Consider the following 6,667-nt stretch of genomic DNA (forward strand, 5'->3'; position numbering starts at 1 on the left):
ACAAACCATAGTCGCTTATTATACGAGAAATTCAATACAACTTCTATCCATATGATATTTGCACATAGCCTTCTATTTTTTTCTACTTTTACTACTTTATTTTTTATTTATTTTTATTTACAATTAAGGCGCATCAACCCATGCGGTTATTAGCGTCGCTCGGTATTACAATTTTTTTACATTTTTGGATACTTAATATGTACTGATTTTGACATACATAGATTTTTAAATAAATAAATCTGAGTTGGTACATTGATGTGAGTGAGTATATTGGTTAATAGAGGCATTGACTATTAAACATTTATTTGTACATGCACTGATATTTATATTTGGTTGAATATTCTTATTGATTTAAAAAAACTTAAAAACTGACAAATAGACACAGTTTTTTCTAGACGCACGCCTAGCGTTGTCGGTAGGTTACACTTTTTCCTCTCATTTGAATATGCAGGGCATTCGATTAAGCAATGTTGGACACTTAAACTGTTGAAACACTTACTGCACATTAGATGAACACTTCCAGTAATATGATATTTATGTGTTATACTGCAACAAACTTGAGTTTGGGAATATGACTCATACCTCGACGATGCGCAGTGAATCGTGTTTACTATTGTTACCATGGAAACGACCAGTGTACTGCTTGCCAGTGTCGTAGTTTGAGAAGTACGTAACTACGTATCGCAGAGAGTGTTTGATTTGTTGATTTGATCGTGTTGGATATTTTATTAATTTTTTTTTAGATTAATGCTTAGTATATTGCTAGTAGTAATTAGTGTAATATTAAGTCATTTAGTGTATCTATAGTGTGTTTATTTTAGTTATTAATAATAGTTATTTAACAATATGTCTCCTAAAAAGACAAGAACAAAAAAACCATCATACTTTTGAACAGATACCTTTCCAAACAATCCAGAACAAATTGCAGCTGGCGAAAATCCGAAAACAATAGGAGTGTACTAATAAAAAGTTATGATATTCGTTTAACACAATAAGAATATTTAAAGCAGCTAATTCAATTTTGAATTGAGGGTAGAACCATAATTTATATCGATGAAAGATATTTAGGTACACAGCAGCCATACTGCACCACATCACTGGGCAGATCAAAGTGGAAAAACTTTGATCTAAAGAAACCGATTTTTAAGGGCAAAACGCTGATTATTGTTTATGCTGGAGAAGAACCTGGATTTGTACCTAACGCTGTGTGCGTTTATGTGCGTGTAAATTTTTAAATCAGGTGCATGTTTATAATTAAAAAGTCAATTGTTATAACAATAAAAGTAACGTTAGTCATAATTACTTTTAAAGTTTATTAATAAATAAAATTCTATTTTTGACAAAAATTTCGTAAAAAGCTTATTAACCACTGCCTACGAAACTAATAACGAGATAAAGGTCGTTCAGCAAAAATATACAATGATTATTTTAATTCGCCGAAAAATCCTCTAAAAGAATTTGTACGATAAGATTTTTTCCACCTGTTTATGTATTTTATTTTAAGCTCAAACATCATGGACATCAAGTTCTTTGTTTGCCTCCTTATCATCTGGAGTTAAACCCTATCGAAAAAATATGGGCTTTGTTAAAGGTAGAGTGATATCTCATGACAACATTTAATATTAATGATGTTGAAAATATAGCAAAAACTAAATTTTCTGGAGTGTTATTAGAGGAGTGGATTAATGTATGTAAACATGCGCAAAAATATAAAAACATTCAAATCGAAAAAGAATATTTGTTACGCTGATTTGAAGACACTACGCTGGACCACTTACGCAATTTGTTGCTAATACTGGTTTATCCGAAAAAAGCTTTTCTGAAGATGAAGATAGTGATTCAAATGCAGAAATAGAGATCTTAGAATCATGCGAGGAATCATAACTAACTTACTAACTTCTTCTTTAGACAAATACATAAATTACTTAATTAGTTAAAATAAACTACTTATTTTTTTGTATAATTGAAACCCTTCCTTCGGGGTAATGTTAATAAGGTGTAAATATTGAGCAATTTATTATTATTTAAAGTACTCCTAATATTTTACTCATTGTTTTTAGAGTGCAACTAACTATAAACTTCAAAGTGATTAAGAACTATGAAAACAAAAATTAACAAATTTATTCTTAACTTACTTGGATATACTTTTAAAAAATTATTTTAAATCTATACCTGTTTCCGTACGTCACCGGTAGAAACAGTCAGCCCACCTGCGCTAAACACTACTTCACATTCCCAAACTTAAATTTGTCGCACTCTAAGCGTGTATGTCCTAATCTCAGTCTGTTTATTATAGTTTGGTCTTTCCTGCTGCTACACTTATTCTTCCATCTTGTAACTGTAACAAGAAAACACTGAAAACTTTGTTTTCAAAACTTCCACAAAATTTATTTTAAATTCTTATCACTGCAGCTGTTTCGGCTGATTGCCTTTCTCAAGTGATCTGTTTTTGGCATGGGTTTACACTTTATAGTCTCTAATGAAATAGGTTGAGGAGGGGAGAACAGTTTGTCTCAAGCTGGTCATTTAGAATTATATCTGTGTTTTTTAATTTGTTGATTTCCATAGATTCTAACAAAGATAGCTTAAGGCCTTTATTTTGAATGGAAATCAACAAATTAAAAAACACAGATATAATTCTGAATGACCAGCTTGAGACAAACAGTTCTCCCCTCCTCAACCTATTTCATTAGAGACTATAAAGTGTAAACCCATGCCAAAAACAGATCACTTGAGAAAGGCAATCAGCCGAAACAGCTGTAGTGATAAGAATTTAAAATAAATTTTGTGGAAGTTTTGAAAACATAGTTTTCAGTGTTTTATTGTTACATAAAATGAATTTCCATCAAGTAACGGTCGAATCCATCAATCATCTTGTAACTGTTGTTTTTATGTCTCGTAGTTTTGTTGACATTGATTCCTTTCTTGAAGCCACTGTTCTTTCAATATCCGGTTAATCCAGTAATGAAAATCTTTCTTATGCGTAGGTTATGTGAAGTCTTCGTTGTTAACTGAAGATTTGGCGGCAGTATCTACTCTTTCATTACGATGTAAACCTGTCCTATATGTGGCGGAATCCACGCAAATTTTACAATCGCATTCTTTAGCTGAAGTTGGCACAAATGGTTATTTATCAATCGCAACAATAAATAAGTTGGATAAATGGTGCCTAAGCTACTCATGGAACTTAAGGAATCTGTCATTATTAGGCACCTGTCTAAGTTGGCGTTCAGTGCATATTCTAATGCTTTGTAGATTGCAAATAGTTCTCCTGTATATATTGTGCTACAATTTGATATTTTGTATGAAGCAGTGTAGTCGTTGTGTATGAGAGTACATCACACTTCTTATCAATCTTACTCATCAATTTTACTGTCAAATTGTTTAACCATAGAGGAAGCATTAAGTTGATTACTAGTCTTTGTTAAACTCAAGTTTAGGAAGGGTTTTCTGACGATCCAATGGGGAGAGGTTAAAATGGTGGTTTGGTATATTTAAGGGAAGACAATATTATTACTGGTCATGTATTTATTAAGTCTTTCATAAAATGGGGGTTTAGATCTTTTTTGAGAGAAAAGATAGGTTGTGTGAAAACGAGAAGCAAAAACATTGGTTCTGACGGGATTTTTACTATTTGCTGAAACGTTTGCAGCATATGCTAGGCTAAGATATTATCTTCTTAATTCCAGAGGCACTTCTTCTACTAAACATAGTAAGCTATCTGTAGGTGTGGTACAAAAATCTCCTACGACGCAACTCTTTTAAAAGTGATGGACTGGGAGACCCATACACTATTGAACCGTAGTCGACTTTATAGATCTTACTAGATCTAATAAAGCTTTTGTATACTGTCAATGGGATATCTTGATCACATCCCAAATTTTTAATCGATAGGACTTCCGTTACCCATGTTCAAATATTGTTGACAAGATGTTTTAATATGGTAAATATCTTCTTCTAGTTCCATGACCGTAATCGATCGTTGGATATCATGTTGGCTACCATATTCGCTATCGTGACTTTATTGACAGCAGCTCTAAATAACGATGTAGTTGATTTTCCATACCATTGCCTTAGATTTTTTAGCCATGACGTTCTTCTTCTACCAAGACCACGATTACGTTGGATCTTTCCCTGAATGATCAGATGTAAAAGATCATATTTTTGAGGGTGTCTCATATTGTGACCGAAGGTAAATATGTTGCTTAAAATTTAAATGTTTGTCAAAAATAATTCCAAGTAATTTGATACAATCAACATATTCTATTTTTGTATTAAAGACTGTAAGTTCTGGACTACAAACATTACGTTTTTTGGTAAAATGGATACATTTATTTTTGTTGCAACAAAATTTCATTACCGATTTCATTGACCATTTTTTTAATGCAGAAATAGTACCTTATAAGATTTGTTTAATTAGTTCTATGTTACTTCTATCTAATTAACCTTCCTCGGTCCATCTTTGAACATAGGCCTCCCCAATCTTTTTCGATTCTTCTTTGTCTGTCGCTACAGCCATCCATCTAGAGCCCACGTGCTTCTTGATATCATGTGCTCATCTCATTTGGGACCTTCCTCTGCTTAGTTTATATTCCCACGGTCTTCAGTTTATAAGAATTTTGTTTCATCTGTCTTCTTTTTGTCTTATATTGTGTCCGACAAATGTCCATTTAAATTTTGCAACTTCTTGTCTAACATCCCTTCTTTTGTTTTCTCTCTTATCCACTCGTTTCTCTTTTTATCCATTAGTTTTTTATCCATTAGTCTTTTATTTTGTTATTATTACTTTATTTTTATTTTAGTCGTGTATATAATACAGATATAAATATATTATAGAAATGTGTTACATATAAAGGGAAAAAACTCCATGAACAGATTTACAGACATCGATAATCTCAGCATTATTTATGAATTATTGCTATTGAATAATACTTAAACTCCTTCTAGTTGAATGTTATAATTCATGAACTTATATATATATGTATATATATATATATATATATATATATATATATATATATATATATATATATATATATATATATATAACTTATATAACTACGAAGTCTGAATTCCAAATATAGGGAGCCATATTAATTTTTGTTTTTCTTTTCGCAATAGGCTGGCCCTATCTGTTAAAAGAAGCTTTTTTTTAATTTCTTTGGTGTCTCTAATAATAAAGTTAATTTTCCATGCCCTTTTTTAATTTTTTTTTTAATTGTGTACTTAAGCTCTAACTAAAACAAGTTACTTTTTTTCATGGCTTCACGTGTCGGTATATTTTACATCAGCTATAGAATAGAAATACTATATCATATTATATTGTCTTCTTGTTAACATACTGTGACATTTTTGTGACTTTTTAATGTTTGTATAAATTTAGAAAAAACTCTTAATGTGTTTTTTACTGTATTTTTATTGTAATTTTTAAATGTATGTTCTAACACCTAAACCTATGCATTTGACATTGTTTGCATCTTTATATAACTTTTCAATCGTTAGAACTGAAGAAGTGTAGAAATACTTCACGAAACGTTTTCTATTAAAAGATTGAAATAGTTTTTTCATTTTTTATTTCTCCTTGTCATTTACAGTGAGTTGCATTGTGTATTTAAATTTAGACGGTTGTACTCCTTTCAATATATATATATATATATATATATATATATATATATATATATATATATATATATATATATATATATATATATATATATATATATATATATATATATATTACAGGATCCACTTGTAAATATAATAAATACAACATTTTGGAGATGGTTGTCGCCATATTTCCGTTCTTCTCCGCCAATCCTCCCGGTCCAAAGCATGCTCCTCCTCCAAACCTCTCGATTCCATCGCTCTTCTAATTCCTTCATTCAATGAGCGTCGCGGTCTACCTCTTTTTTTTTGCTTTCTGTGGGCTTCCATCTCTGAAGTTTTTGGGACCAACGATTCAATTTATGTCAAACCATTTTAAACCTCTTCTTTCTATTCTGTCAATGACCGTTTCTGTAGCATACGTGTTATTTGTTATAGATTCGTTGGTCTTCCTTTCCAGCCTTGATGTTTTAGCACTTCTTCTCAAATATTCCATTTCAACTGCCAACAATCTTTTTGTCAGGTCTGCATTAATTGTTCATACTTCAGAGCCATAACAAAGAACTGATTCAGGCATGGTTTGCTCTATTCTTTTTTTGTTCCTTATGGAAATGTTGCGATCCCACCTTAAGGAGTTCAGACATCCTACAATTTTATGTCCCTAATTAATTCTGTGTTTAATTTCGGTTTTTCCCAAGCCGTTCTTATCAATAAGTGCATTTAAATATTTAAATTTTTTAAACTTGTTTGATCTCCACGTCCTAGTCTATTAACACTTCAAACCTTGCATCTGAATTTATAACTCAATATTCTTATTTTCTTCATGCTGACGTGTAACCTCCATTTTACATATTCTCTCTAAAGACGCTTTATTTATTAATTCTAGATTATAAGAATCTTGAGCTAGAACGGCTTGGTCCTCCGCAAAGTTCAGGGAGAACAGTACGTCATTTCCTATGGGGATTCCCATTCTCTGGCAGTGGTTTTTCCAATCTTGCAGGGCTGCCTCAATATATAAATTAAACGGTAAAGGTGACATACTGCATCTTTGTCTTAGTCCTTT

Source organism: Diabrotica undecimpunctata, chromosome 7, assembly GCF_040954645.1.
Source record: "Diabrotica undecimpunctata isolate CICGRU chromosome 7, icDiaUnde3, whole genome shotgun sequence".
NCBI lineage: Eukaryota > Metazoa > Arthropoda > Insecta > Coleoptera > Chrysomelidae > Diabrotica > Diabrotica undecimpunctata.